This window comes from Nothoprocta perdicaria, unplaced genomic scaffold, assembly GCF_003342845.1.
Source record: "Nothoprocta perdicaria isolate Ctin4 unplaced genomic scaffold, notPer1 scaffold_111, whole genome shotgun sequence".
Lineage (NCBI taxonomy): Eukaryota > Metazoa > Chordata > Aves > Tinamiformes > Tinamidae > Nothoprocta > Nothoprocta perdicaria.
Window position 1 is genome coordinate 877050 of NW_020454217.1, and position 15285 is coordinate 892334.

General features: G+C 38.9%; 1 long non-coding RNA gene across 1 annotated transcript; it reads left to right on the forward strand.

Annotated features, from left to right (window-relative positions):
* Positions 1-320: 320 nt before the first annotated feature.
* LOC112957900 lies at positions 321-3081 on the forward strand. Its single transcript, XR_003251295.1, has 3 exons — positions 321-411; positions 2386-2414; positions 2929-3081. It is a non-coding gene; the product is annotated as an uncharacterized LOC112957900 (long non-coding RNA).
* Positions 3082-15285: the final 12204 nt, after the last annotated feature.

Consider the following 15285-nt stretch of genomic DNA (forward strand, 5'->3'; position numbering starts at 1 on the left):
AGGTTCTGTCAGCATCAGAGTAGCAACAGCTGAAATATTTTCTATCTAATTTTCACGTATTGTTGCTATGTACAGATTAGGCATTAAGCTGGTCATCCTTCTGTTTTTGTTGTAGGTGGCTCTTCTGGGAATTTCATGGTCCAACAGGCAAATCTGGTCTGATAGGACTGTTACTCCTGGGAACACGAAAGAACACACTGAAATTTAAAAAGTAATAGTTACAGGCACTGAAAAAAAAAATAGTGGTTCTAAAGAAACCTACAGCTGGGAATGGGAGAGGCAGCAACTTGATTGTTCTTCATCTGTGGTGGAGCAGATCCTTGGTGACCTGCTGGGCATCACTTGCTTTGGTCTTGAGCTCACACCATCAGGTAACGCTGGGACTCACGTAATTAAGATGAAAACAACAATGTGAGTTTTATTTATTATCCTTCTCAAATATTTACTGGTGACTTTTGCACTAGTAGGGGAAGAGGGCAGCAGAAATTAAGTTATTTGATACAAGTATAGCCTGTAGTAACTACAGCCTCATTTTTTGTCTGTAGACCTCTTCTGTATTATTGCTGCTGCATGTTCAAATAGTAATGTTGGTCTAGGCTGAGTTTATGCTGGTCAAAGTAAATATAGCTAATAAAGGGAGGGCAAACTTTTTATTTTCATTTAACTGAAAAAAAGCTGAACTTTTACTTGAGAAAGAAAAAGATAAAAGGACTAACAGAGTCTTCAATAAGTTGCACTGAAACCGTTGGCAAACATTTAAAAATGGAAACATTTTGAAATTTTGCAGATGAGCAACTTGTAAGTATGGTCTCATACTTGAAAATATTTTCAAGCAGATTTTCATATTGTAATAATTATTGGTATTTTCAGATACTGTTTAAATTATGTATATTATTCCTTTTTCATTCTTCTCAGTTATTTTTTCAAGACATTTTCAAGTGGAAAAAAAACAGTGAACAAGTGAAAAATCGTGCTGAAAAAATGAAGTGCCTGTTTCAAGCTCTAGGACATAAAATCAATGTCTGACTTTTTAGCTCTGTAATTACAAAATTTTTCCATAGCAGAAATCACTATTGTTTAACCTTGCCATCAAGCCTAATTACATCGAAGACTCTGATAGTAAAATGAAGCACCAAAAATTGGTAGGATTTGAGGTATAACAGGAAATCCTGGTGATGCTAAAAACACTAGCCAGGTCCGTGTTGAGATTGGTAGCATCAAGTTTTTCTTTCAGGTCAGAGTCTTTCCCACTAGGCCAAGGAAAGTGAAATAAAGACCAGGATTTAATGTTTTGCCAAGGAAAGTGAAATAAAGACCAGGATTTAATGTTTTGCAGGCCTCTGCTTAGCAGTCGAAGGTAAAAGGATATGTTACAATCTCTGCACCTCTGTATACTTCTATTTTTCAACCAATTCATTTTGCCCAAGTATTTTCAGCAAGAATTGGAACTGCCAGTAGATAAAAACAAGCAAAACCTTTACTGGTATTTTCTTACTGAAGTTCGGTGTTACTGCTGGTAGAAAAGTGGATGCTGGTATGGTTAGGGCTGTAAGTTAAAAGAATGGATTAAATTATGTATATTTGAACACTTACAAAATTATTTTAGAGAAAAGAACAAGCGGATACAAACACTAATTTGTACTGCAAGTTACAGTGACCATTATCAGCAAAGTGGAGCATACAACTGAAACTCCAGAGTGGTTTAGATAGAAAAAAAATAACCATTTTATTAAAAAAAAAAAAAAAAAAAGTGTAGTCAACACTTTCCAATGTGGGAACTGACATATCTTCTTTTTCAGAAGGTGTCAGACTTACAGAAACCTTATTTTTTCTGATTTGTTTGTCTTTCAATTTATACTTAAAGGAGAGAAAAGAGAATATTCAGTTTGTTATCTTAGAAAATGTAGAATTTAGATGTTTTCCCTTTGAATATAATGTAACAGATGGGCTGGTACCAGTCTCCAAGAGCTGTTCAGAATGACTGAAGTTGGTGGTAACTCTGTTGTGAAGTTATAATGACAGATTTGTTTCATCTTCCCTAGTTTACCCCACACATATTACACGCTTGCTGTAGTGTAGATGATCCTGTAGTTTGATGAACTTGAGGGTTGATGTTGTTTACAATGACCCTGACCTACTTGTTCTCTAGGAGAACAAGAAAGACCCTTTTTATCCTCCAAAAGCTCTGTAGCATACAGGAAGTTTCCAGCTTTGTCGTCTTTTCTTTCTTCAGTTGCAGGTTGTAACCAGGCTCAGTGATGGTTTGTTACCAGTGTTTGACTAGTCATCAGCTAAAGTTCATATTCCTGATTCTCATTTATTGAACTTTCTTTCTGCCTCTCTACTAACTAATTTTAACAAAGACCTTAACTAATTTTGTCTCAGAGGATGAGAATGTGCCCATGCCGTCCTGGGTAAGATTCCCATATTATCATCTTCCAATATTATCAAATTTTAGTTTGTTAAGACATCATGTTCTCTGAGAATCTTGACTTTATTTTTCAAGTCAAACAGGTTTTGAACTTTCTTGCTTGTAAAGGAAATTCTAAAAAGCACAGGACCTGGAAGCTAAAATATTTTGCAATAGTTTTGAATTAGCTTAGATACCACTATTTTAATATCAGCATTGTATATTTTTGCCAGTTTTCATATGCACCCATATGGATCGGTGATACTGTGTCAGCAGCCTGAGTGCTTCGGGCATTTGCTTAAGCCAAGTAAGCAATGCCTTGCACATGCCAAATTCCTCTGGCATTTGCACAGATGAGGTCTGAGGGTCTGATCGTTTGCACAGATGAGTATGTCAAATCATTGGGATCGTGTCTCACTAATTCCTGGATACGTCAGCAGAAAGGACAGCTTATGTTGAGAAAGGTCTCTAGATTTGCGCATGTGCATTTATTGGATTATGCATGTTTATTTGTCCAGCCTTCCAAGGAAGTGTCACTGTGATGGAAAGGCCAAACCAGCGTTAGCAAAAGAAAGCTGATGCCACAGAAGGCGCCTGGCCTCGACTGTCGCCTCCGTGTGTTGAAGACTCAGGGAAAATGGAAGCTGATCACTTGCATAATTAAACTCATTCAGGTAGAAAATCAAGGTGCAAATTGATGAGAAGTGAGCTAATGAAGATTAACAGCTTAGTTCTTCCTCCCCCCCCCCCCTTTTTTTTTTATGTTACACTGCAATGCTTTTCATCCTTCCCGTTGATGCTTTGCTCTAACTTTTCTAGGAAATTGTTGCTTAGTTGTCCTTGCTTAGTTTTCCCAAGTTATCCTTGCCTTGGTGGGAATGCCACCCGTTGAACCTTTGCATAGCAGCAGCCTCCTGAGTGGCAGCATAATGGTCAAAATAGCTTTCGAACATTAAAGGAGCCTCAGGGTATCTCATCATAAGTGGACACTGTCTTGGGGGAAGAAAGTGAGTTACTGCTTTAACCCTGTGTTTTTAAGTTTGGTTGTGCTCTAAGGGACTCCTTTTATTCCCACAGGAGATCAACATGAAGCCCCATTCTCTAATTAAGCATGTGACTAGTTGCCATCTCTACAGTGTGTGCAGGTGAACAGAGTATGAGGATCTGTCCAAGTCTTTCTGTGAGTTCTTCTCACGGAAGGAGCATCAGGAATGTTTTTGACCACAGGCAGACTTTTTTCCTCATATAGCACAGTGCAGCTGGGTCATAAAATGCCCACAATGGATCATTCATCAAATGCATTCTAGTTTTCAGAGCAATTTTGTCTAAAGCTATACTTGTGACATACGTAAATGAGTTTACTTCAAAGATATAAAGGCTGTTTAACTGGATTAATCACCTGCCAGTGAAGTATCTTTGAGTGTTGTGGGAAGATCAGACTGTAGCTTCCCAAAACAAATAACACTTAGCTTATCTGAAGTACATTATCTGAGGATATTTAATTTAGAACATGCAAGCTGACTTCAAAAGCGTTTAATTGTGAAATGTATTTGAAAATGTGATAATGGTAATACATAACCTTGTCACTTTAAAGATTTTCCTCTACAGAAGAGCCTTTCTAGCAGAAAGTAAAAATCTGTTTCCTACTCATTGCTGCCTCATTCTGACAGCTAGCACTATCAGTGCAAAATAAATCATGTCACCTGATTAGCAAAGCATGGCAAACTACTGGCAGAGGGCTGTATTTTAATCTATCACAAGGGCTGTATTTTAATCTATCACAAAGATATAGCAGACAGTAGAAGCAGCTCGACTGCTCCTCTTGGCATCCAGGAAGTTTAATGGCTTTCAAGTCACTAGAACTTGAGCAGTGGGAGATGATAATCGGGGCCCATTATACCTCACAGTAAGACTGACATAGCACGGGAAGTTAAATATTTACACTTTTTGTGCCACTTCGTGTGACCAGCATCCGGCTTTCTTTGCAAAACAGAAAGCTCACTTGTTCTGAAGGGGTCCACTTCATTACACAGGTGATGCCTGGTGGTGACTCTGAGGACACACGAGCACCTCTGCCTGAGCGTCCTGCAGCTAAGACCTGTGCAGGAGTGACATGTGCTTCGCCTGCAATCAGCTCCAAAGAGGGAAAATAGATTTGCCTGCTCATTAAAAGACTTCCTTCTGAATGATTTAGAAGCAGATGGGAGAAGAATTTAAGCCAAGTGACATGCAAGAGAGAGCATCTAGAAAAGCATGTGACTTGGGTTCGCTCTTGCTGTGTACACATGGAGACACGGGACTTGCTGGCATCCACAGAGAGATCAGGAAAGCATCTGCTCCAAGTCAGATCAATGTGGGAGGGTGGGGAGGAGGAGGACTATATGATTTTCTTTGCATCTTCCATGTTTGTATATTTATTGCTCTCCAATATATTTTAACTCTCTATTCACAAAAAACCTATGAGTACAGGCGTTAAGGCATCATGGAGATGTGCTTGGGTAATTGAGGAGTTCTGCCTCGTCACGCCTGGGTGCATGGACCATAACTGCTGCTCTCCCATAGCTGCTGCACAGAACAGAGTTTTGTAAGACAAACATAATGGTGACACAGGGTAAACATTCAAATGCAGTGGGTGTTGTTGCCTAGATTGCTGTCTCCTTCTCGAGGAGGGCTGCAGCTGCATTTCAGGTCTTATCTCCTGCTTCCTGATAGCCTGCATCAGTCTCCCTACCTGTTGCCTCGTTAATCTTGCCAGCCCAGTTCTACCATGTGATCCTGCTTTTCAGCCATTTTCAGCTCTTGGTGTAAGGCTTCCTGCTAGTTAAACTTAGATCTGTTTGCTTTCTTCCATCATGAATTACACTCTTCTGTGGGCGGTCTTTAATTTCAAGCTTCGTTTGCTTTATTCCTTTTATAAATCATATGCGGTACTTAAACTACAAGCTATAGCATATATATATAGCTATTCACAGGCCCTATGGCATTTGTATTCAAAGATTTACCAAGCCTTGTAACTCTGCAATATTAACTATACAAAGTAGAGCGGGTGGGTTTGTTATTCTGTTATTCTGTTTATGCCACATGCTCCTGTTCCAGTTCACCACAGATGCTCTGATTGTCCAGTAGTGGCTTAGAGCTAAGGGATCCGGGAGGGGCTGCAATGTTTGGATCACGTCCGAGAGAGTTTTAAACAATCATTTAAACGGAATTATGAATTTAAAGCTATGCTCTCTTCAAAACTATTAAAATTACACTCCAACAGTGCCAACTTGCAATATATTTTTATTATGTTTGATGCTATAAAAAGTCAAAGAAGTGAGTTACTGAAGTCTTGGATTTCTCATCTAGAGCCATGGGCTTTTAACTGCCAAGCCAGCTTTTGGTAGATATGGTCTTATCAGCAAATGCAGATAAAATGTTGTCTTGTTTTCAGTTTTCTCAGTTTAATTCTTTAAAACTAAGAACTGTAAACAAGTTATTGTAAAAACGGGGATGTTTCTTCTTCTCTTCCAATCCATGAATAAAGAGTGTGACAAAGTGGTAGCAGTGAGTTCTAAAACACTGAAGAACAGAGGGATCAGAAAGCCATTAATTCAACTCACCAAATACAGATTCTATTACCATAGGTTAATAAATCAGTTGCTTTAAAGCGAGAAACACTTCTAATCTCTTCTCCTTTGTGTCACATAACAAATCAATTATAGAATGGTGTTTTTCTTCAAATTCATTAAATTTCAGCTTGCATTCTAAAGCAGTTTGACACACACACATAATGATTAAAAGGCTTTAATCTTTTGCTCAGATCTGTTAGTCTTTAAATAAAAATGTCCTTCTGTTACAAAATCTAAATTGTAAGACTGAATACATGTATATTAAACTAAACTTGAACGTTTATGTTGTACCTTTGTGGTCAGAAAAGCTGAGCATCAAGTTTAAAGCAAAGACTATACACATCTGCAAAGCAAGATGTATAAATAATTTCTAATCTAAAAGACTCCTCAATTACTTCTTTAGAAAAATAGCAAGAAGTTCAAATGCAAAGATTAAAGTCGATATTTTAAACTGAGATTTCTTATTGCTGATTTAAATTTGGTCATTAAAGGTGATTTGGTGGTTTTGGTTTAACAGCATTGCACAGTCAGTAAAAAGATGGTTTAAGTGCCAATGTTTAGAAGTGCTTTAAAGAACAGATGAGCTTCTGCAGGGCTGTATTTGTTGTGCTGGTTGTTGTCCGGGCAGATAAGAGGAGATGCAGGAGGGGAGGCTTTCCTAAAGCTTAGCCCTTGGTGGTTGTCGCAGCGAGCACAAACTCAAGCCAGGGAGAAGCTGCTGACCTGCTGCGTGGCTTTCAAAGCCGTGGCTAGCAAAGCAGCAGAATTCTGTACTCAGAAAAAAAAAATCGGGTATCCAGGTATGTCTTGATCTTCACTGCACCGGGCATCCTCCAGACACTTCCTTGGCAGTTTGCCCGGCCTGCCTTTCTCTAAGGTAAAGTTGCTTTTCATAACTTGCTGCCTTTTTAAGCAGAAAACGTCTTGCAGTTTTGTAAAGTTTAGTAGCATAAGCAGGTAGCATCATATAAATAATCTTCAGTATCAGCACTGAAAGAAATTTGCGCTTTTTTTCCTCTCTCTCTTGCCTGCCAAATGTTAAGTGTTGATCAAGGTCAAAGACTGCTGGACCAGGCAGCCCCTTTGGGGTTAGTCTTCAAAAGCAGCACTGGGAATGCAGGGAAAAGTTAGAAGAAAAGCATAGCAATAACTTTAGGTAAATGCTTTCCAGTAGAGTGCCTAAAGACTGAAGGAGACTTTGCTAGGAAATGTCAGTATTTTATGGCATTAAAAAATAATTTTGCAGAAACATATAGAGAAACATTGCAAAGGAATGACTGTATTCCTTCATGTGGGAAGAAATTACATGGGGAAAGACACTTTATTGAATAAATTTCCCCATAAATTTTATGGGGAAAAGCAGTTCAGCATGCTCTGAGACACAGAGTAATGGGATAAGTAGTAAAAAGTTGCTGATTATTTTTGCATTATTTTGCATTCATTTTCTTAGTTTTCAAGTGAATATATTCATAATGGATCAAAACTTCTGTATCCAATGGGTACTTTATATAAAGAGCTAATGGATATATAGCATCAAACTCTTGGAAGAGAAAATATGAAATAGTAATTCAAACAACAAGAGATGAACACGCTTAAATGCTTTTGACATACAACTTAAAAATACACAACAGTTGGTTTTGATCTTTATTTTACAGAAGTTTACTAACTATACAAATTATCAGCAACTCTGGGGATTTTCTTTTTTAGCCTAACTCCTAAATGCATCATAACAAAGGAATTCCTACTGTTACTAATAGAAACACGTCTTCTCTCTGGTAAGTTATATTAATGGATATCTATGGTAAGTTATATTAATGGATATAATCATTCACTGTAAAATAACACTTTTATCCATGTACAGTCTGTACAGTGGCACTCCAGAAGTAATAATTTTGACTATGTCTTAGCCCTTGGAGAGAACAGTTGTATGTTCTCTCTTAGTTAATTAAAGCTACTACACCAGACAAAGGAATCTTAATAGCAGCATCTGACCAGGGAGCTAGGTGAGGATGGAGGGGTTTTTTTCTGTTGTTTTTTTTCCAAGACAGTTCAAATATTTTAAAGGAGTTTTAGAGAAGAAGACTGAGCAAAAGGAGATGAGGAAGGTCTGGGCACCCCCACCTATTTGTTGAGGGTGGCAGCTACTCCAAATGCATCAACAAGGGGAAGCAAGCAGAGGAAGCAGCAAAAACTGCAGCAGCTTCCTTGCTCTTGTCACGCTTTTCAAAGCCTGAATTCAGGAAATAAGCTTAAGTTTTCATGGTAAATCTTGACCTGCACAGTAGAGCCAGAGCCTTTTGTAGCAGTGCTTGCGTGGGACAAATAATCCTCCCTTCAAAAGATTTATTTAAATTTTTGCAGTTCACTGCTATCGAGCAAATGTGGGTACCTTTCTTTAATATCAATTTTGATACAGTAACAATTTTAAGTGAGTCAGGCTTAAACAATGCAGACTTTTCTTCTGAGTGAGAATGCCTTCTGTTAATCTAAATTCAAACCATTTAAATGGAGTCTCTGTTTTCTATAGTGTTAGTCGAAAAAAACACGACACGGATTATTATTCAGTAGACTTATTGTAAGAAAGTAATTACCTTTTAAGCACTATCCAAATTAACATTTTAATATCCTTCTGGGCTTATACGTTATAAGAGCACAGTACAGCTTGCTACCAAATACTGAAAAACTCTATTTCTCTTTTTACAAATATAGGCTCCTGTACAAATTAGAATTTGCTATGTGAGTGTAATTTTTTTTTGAATGAGAATCAAATATTAGAACTGAAGACATTTAACATTTTCATCACACACCAGTAGGTGGGAAAGATTTCCTTGGAATGGTCTCTAGTTTCTAAGTAACGATTGCTCCCAGAGAATTTTGGGGAGTTATTTTCATGTTTTTGTTAATACTGCCTTATTTTCTTTCCTCTAGGAAAGACAGTTTTGTTTGGTTTGCAAGTTCAGCCTCAGTTACTGCTTTTTCAGTGATATATGGTCAAAATGATAATTAATTTGTGCCTATTTGAAGAAACCTTTTTGTTGGTCTAATTGACATTTTTCCCTTCAGGTTTTAGACTTTTTTATTACTTTATTTTTCAAGTTTGTGTCTGTTTCAGTAGCTGCATCCTGTTTGCTCACCAGGAACATTGAGTGCTTCAACCTAACACTGTTTGAACTGTCAGTACAGCAAATGAAATAGATCTTTTTAAAAAGATCTGGCAAGATATATTTCTCCTTTATATTTCTTTTTTTTTTCCCTCTCCTTGTTTTAACACATGATGGAAAGCAAAGACATAGTCCCTATGTTCTGTCTTTTTGAAGATAAGCCATGGGCTCATTAGCCTTGTTTTTCCTTTGGCAAGGATGTAGAGCTGTATCAACACCGGTGTGTTTTTGAGAGGGATTCTCTAAATTTGATCCCTGGTTCTAGCAGCATGTTCAGCTCTACCATCAAAACGAACACCCACCTGGGTCCTTAAGATGGCTGTTTGCATTAAGCCGCCTTTGCAGCTTTCTGGCAGAGTGAACAGCCCTTGAAATAGTTACCCTCACGTCCCTTACATTCTACTGACAGCAAAACACAACAGCAGGGGACATAATATGGTGCCTTCCACAGTTACCAGCCTAGGAAACATGCTAGTTTCAGCCTTCAAACACCCTCAAAGATGTGTCCTCAGACACCACATCTACCGTCTTCTCCAAGCTTACTTCCTCTATGCATGTGTAAAAGAGTGAAGAAATAAGAAAGCAGCATCCTGTTTGCTTCATGATTCGTGTTCTTAAGTGTCACCATCCTCTTCCAGTTACATGTGGCTACCGGGGGCTGTCACTTCTTGTATGATTAAAGCTGGGTCAGGTAGTGATCCTCAGAAATAGCAGCAGAGGCTAAAAGGCGCTGGAGAGACTTCCCAGGCCTTGATGATAAACTCGCTTCCATAAACTTACCTGCATTTAAAAGAAAACACAAAATGCCCCAGCTTATCGGTGCTGATGCTAAATAGATAATAATGATATTAATAAATATCCAACACTTTTTACTTGCTCTTTGCAAATAGGAAACTGAAAAATGTCTGAATAAGTCTCATTTCAAGCAGTTTTGGAAAAAATGCTTGGATCAAGCACTGAAAAAACTCAGAAACGTTTATTTGTGTACAGAGGGAGCTAAGTAGACCAAATATAAAATGCCAGGTAGCAAAGCTTTGGACTGCATATTCACTCTGAAATACTGAACAGGAATGGTGGTAATGAAATTCCATGGACTTGTAAGATACATAAGGATTCCAAATTTTGGCTGCTGAACACCATCTTCTACTTAAAAAGAAAAAAAAAAAAACATTTCAGAATGTTTTTGCCATTTCAGAATGGCAGGAGGCTGATCAGGCGTTAAATCCTACAATCAATCAGTGCATATGGGCATATATCTGTACATGTAAGACTTTATGTAAGGCTGCCTAATTCCTTTGGACACCTCGTGACTTCTGGTTACTCTCTTTGTGGTCAGAATTTTCCCGGGTAACCCCTGACCTGTGTGTGCTCCTCTAGGGACCAGCTGATGCACTCGGGCTGCTACAGCGCTTTGTGATGAAGTGAGGAGAAACCTAAACAGCTGCTTCTCATTACCCACTAATCCTGCCAAAGTTTGCTGGGAATTAGGGGGAGTCAGTCCCAGTTTAATTGGGGATTGTGACAGTGTTTGAAAACATTCAAGTACTTTTGGAGGGATGACAGCTACTTTAGAGAAGGACAGGGGAAAGAATATTACAGGAAGGAGAAAAAGAGATTAGCGAGGATTGGTTGTAGGAGAACTGTCTACATGGGAGACCCACTGGATCTGGGAGGTAAGTGAAATCTAAGGAGAATATATACAGAAATGAGGCTTAAAAGACTCTCTAGGATTGGTTTGTAATAGTCAATGCTCCCTCAAAACTAATTAATCTGTTTATTCATATGTTCCCTCCCCCCTCACTAATGATTTGCTGTTCCTGGCTCAATAGGCAATTCCGTTTTTTCCTGGTGAATGAGTGTAATGTGTGGAGCCAGGTGGATCTCTCCTTGACGTGAGGTGGGTAGCACAGCAAGGGAAAGGGAACTCTCTCCTGCTGCTCTTGCAGTGATATTTTACGGAAATTGAGTTCTTGCCCTAACCTCAATGTTAACAAAATGGTGTTCATTCTATGCTAGATTTTATCCTGGAATGCTTGACAAAAATCAGTCTTTTATTTTTGCTATTCTTGGATCCTCTTCTTGGGTATGTGCAATCTCTTTAAGGCAAGCTTTGAAAGATCAAAAAGCCCCAACTTCCTTGAAAAGGTGTCTTTTGTTGTACAACAAAATACTTCTTCCATCACTGAGGATCCCTGAACACTGCAAGCACAATGAATGCCCTTCTGTGTTGATTAATGTGCTGGAAGTCTGTGCAGTGCTTTATCTTTGAGTTGGAGTTGCTTTTCCTGGCCTGTGTACCAAGCTGCCTATTGCTGAAATGATTTGGCTCTCTTGGGCAGAAAACAATTTTCATTTGTACACAATAGCATTTTTATCAAAACAACTTCCAGGAGAAATAATATTTAATGCAAAGTATTGAGCTCACTGACTATTTTTAGTATATTTTCCTCTAAAGAGGATGAAATACATTTCATAAATCCATCCACTTTTTTTTATCAGAGGCCAACTCTTAATTTTTGTTCTTCCCATTTCAGCTTGGCTTTTTCTGGTTGCACTGGTGCACATTTCATCATGAGTCATGACTCTCTTTTTTTCCCTTAAGATATCAGAACTCTGTTTTTTTTAGAAAGTGAATCAATTAGATAAGAGATGCCTGGAGCAACTACAAGTCATGATCCAGATACCACTGAAATAAATGAAAAAAACTTAAAGAGAGGATTAGATAATGATTAATGAGATAATCCCAAGAGGTCCAGTAGGAAAAGCTAGGGGAAAGTGGGAGATTAGGATAGTTTTCATGCTGTGTTTTGGTTGCTGTGAGAACTGATGAAGTTCTCAGTCCATTTTACACAACTTCATGGCAAAAACCCAATATGAGAAGGAGTCAGAGCAATAAAGAAGCTAATTTTATGTATTCATCTATAGACAAATAAGTACTGCAAAAGCTTTGCACAGAATATTCATCTTAGCTGCAGTGACGCTGTATTTTATTCCACTTTTATATCACTTTAAATTATGATTTTGGCTAACTCTTGCTTCTTCTCTGAAGCCGGATCCAACAGGAGTCAGAGCAAGTGCAGGAGGATGCCCCGGAGAGTGGCGGCGCCGGAGCCGATGGCAGCGCTGGGCAGCCCCATGTGCTGCCTGCAGGTCCAGGTGCCCTCTCCGCACTGTGCAAACGGTGAGACATGGCTGAACATGTTAATGATGTCTCCAGGGATGGAGCTGTCTGTTCCCAGAAGAGCAGTTGTAGATCTGTGGTGATGCCGGATGAATGGTTGTAAGATAGGGGAAAACCTTCTCCATACCCCACCTTCACACAGACATGCCCAGTTCCTGGGCGCTGAGCTACCATGCGGGATCTGGCTCCCGCTGAGAGGTTGTTGGGGAGGAGGAACCAGTCCCTGCTGTGACCTGCCCCATCAAGGCTGAGAGCGTGACCTGGGAATAGCTGTGAGGCTGTAATAGAGGCTTTCTCTGGGATAGTGCGCTCCAGGGTATCTTCTGCCCTGTTGTGGCCTTCCTTTTGAAAATCCTCTTAATTATTCACATAGTAAAGGTATCAGCCTAGGCACTTTCACAGGCAAATCTGCACTTGCACTCTTTTCAGATATTTTATTACAAGAAAACACATCTTCCCACACATACCTGTCTAAAAAAAATCTAAATTAAAAGAAGATAGTTCATACAGATCAACAGAGAAACACCTAAGACAAGATCCAAGTTCAAAACTAGATATAGAGGAATGCAAAGATGGTTTGAAAGGTCAAGATTTAGCTGATTATAGGTGATTCTTAAAGCCAAAATAAAATTTGAACTTCATTAGGAAATGTCATTATTCTTTCACTTCCTGTTTCTGTATGAGCCGGAAGGACAAATTTTAAGAGACTGCATTGGCAAAAGACAACAACTTATTTCATTATTATGGCTGGAGTCTGCTTTTCTATAGCTTTGAGATTCAAGCATTGTGTAGGGAACAACCTCTCTGTATGTTTGCAATGAAACATCCAAGAGCTTTCAAGTTTTCTTTATGCTGTTTGATTTCTGTGTTGTTGCTTCCCTGTCAGGATAAATATCTGAACTTCTGTAATGCTTTAGCTTGAAAAGCCAGTAAATACCTTGAATAGGTCTAAGGCAGTATTTACTAGATCATGAAGCCACAACAGCTTGTTCTGATTTTATTTTTCATACCACAATCCTCCCTCCTATGCAGAATTTTGGATGGTAGATTAGACTGGTTGATCACTACTGTTCTATCAGAAACTTGCAAAAGTTGTGATTAGAGATGCTAGAGACCCAAAGCTTTATGAGATATTGATGAGTTAAAATCTGTTGCATTCTACTGCACCTCTTCGTACTTTAAATCACAGATTCTCTCTAAAAAAGCTAAGCAAATGTACTACAGTATGACTGTAGTGTTCTCTGGGCAGAAAGCTTTTTTTTTTTTTTTTTTTTTTTAAAAACTGTAAACGCAATTTTCTGGAACTACCAAGACCACACAGCTACTGCGTTAATGAAATATTATTTTTGACTGAGTAGATCTAAAACTAAAAGCAAAATATTTATTCAGTCTGGTATGTTGGTTTATGAAAGTTAATTGGTCTCTCCTGGAAGCTGTTGATACTTCTGTATGCCTTTTTTATTTTTTATGCTTAAGTAATATGACTAGATGTATGCAAAGGATCACAAATGATAGAAATAATTTTAACTGAAAATAAGTCACCAAGCCATTAGGGATAGGGGATAGAGAACATTATCCCTACAGTGACTATGTAGGAACATCTTCAAGAAAACACTCTACCTCTGTATATTTTGTGGCAGAAAAATGAATCCAGGAAATACAAGCATGTTTTAGTTTTCAGTGAGCAAATGTCCTTCTGCTCTATTGCACGTACTGCTTGCTGTATGAAGGGAGGTTGGCAATGCAGTGGGATGGCTAAAAGGGTGTCAGAATTGCAGGCAGGAAGAATGATGGGCCTATTTGGCAGGAGATGCAGAAAGGGGGTATAGAAAGCAACATGATTTCACTTGGAAATCACGCCGAACCCTGTCTTTAGTAGCGGTAGCTACTTAAGCGATTAAAGGCAGGGAAGATAGAAGTTTGGATTTTTTGCATGCTGCAAAAATTGTCTCCTTAATGTAGTGTTTCTCAGGCTTTTTCCCTTTTTATTTGCTTGAGTTCGCTTCCTAAGCCCAGTCCTCTCCATTTCTACCTGCTCACCTTCTAAAATGAAGGGCAAGTGACTTCCATTCCAGGAAATTAATAACATTGGACAAAAAGCCTGTTGCCTATGTGTCTGAATTTCTGCCTTTTCCCTCCCGTCTCACTGGGCCTTTCTGGGGAGAGCTCTCTCGAAAGACACCAATTCATTCTTAAGTAAACAATGGAGAGAATGATATTTTGTGCTTGTACTTCTTCTGCAAAGATTATACTTTGAAAGCTTTCCTGAAAGAGAAGGAAAAATACACAGAAGGTTATGTTAGCAGCTACAGGAACCCAACAGAATGAATGGTGTTGCTTCAAAACTCCTCCAGTTCAGAACAAAACCTGCAGCATTGTAGCCATTGGTCCCAAAACTTGCCTGAACAGAGGCTCTATTAAAGGCACTTTGCTGGTGCCAGCATTTTGGACAGAGGCTGCCTGGAAATTTATTTTTCTGCTGTAAAGCTAGGAGGGGTAGAGCCTGAATGGACAACCTTCTGCAGTGCTTATAGAATTTATCTGATAAACATTTCCCTTCTCTCTCGTCATTGTTGTGCATTTACTTCATGCTGTTTGACCTGCCTTTCTGTGGGTGGTGCTAGCCAGCAAAGCATCTGAACGGAGAAGGAGAAGCAGGAGGCTGTTTTGTTTAATGAAACTCAAGTGTGAAGCAGTGGACGTATAATAGTCATTACCTCAATAGTCATTGAAGACATATGTTCTCTGTTTCTACCACTCTGCTGTGTCTGTTATTAGCACAGTAAGAATCTTACTAAACTGTTTGGTAAGTGCTGAGTCTACGCTATTAAACCTGTATGCGGGCAGGTTGCAGGAGCTGCAAGGAAACATCAGGAATGGGTCTTCCCGTGCGGACTTCAAAGAAGCAGCAGCGAGTTATAA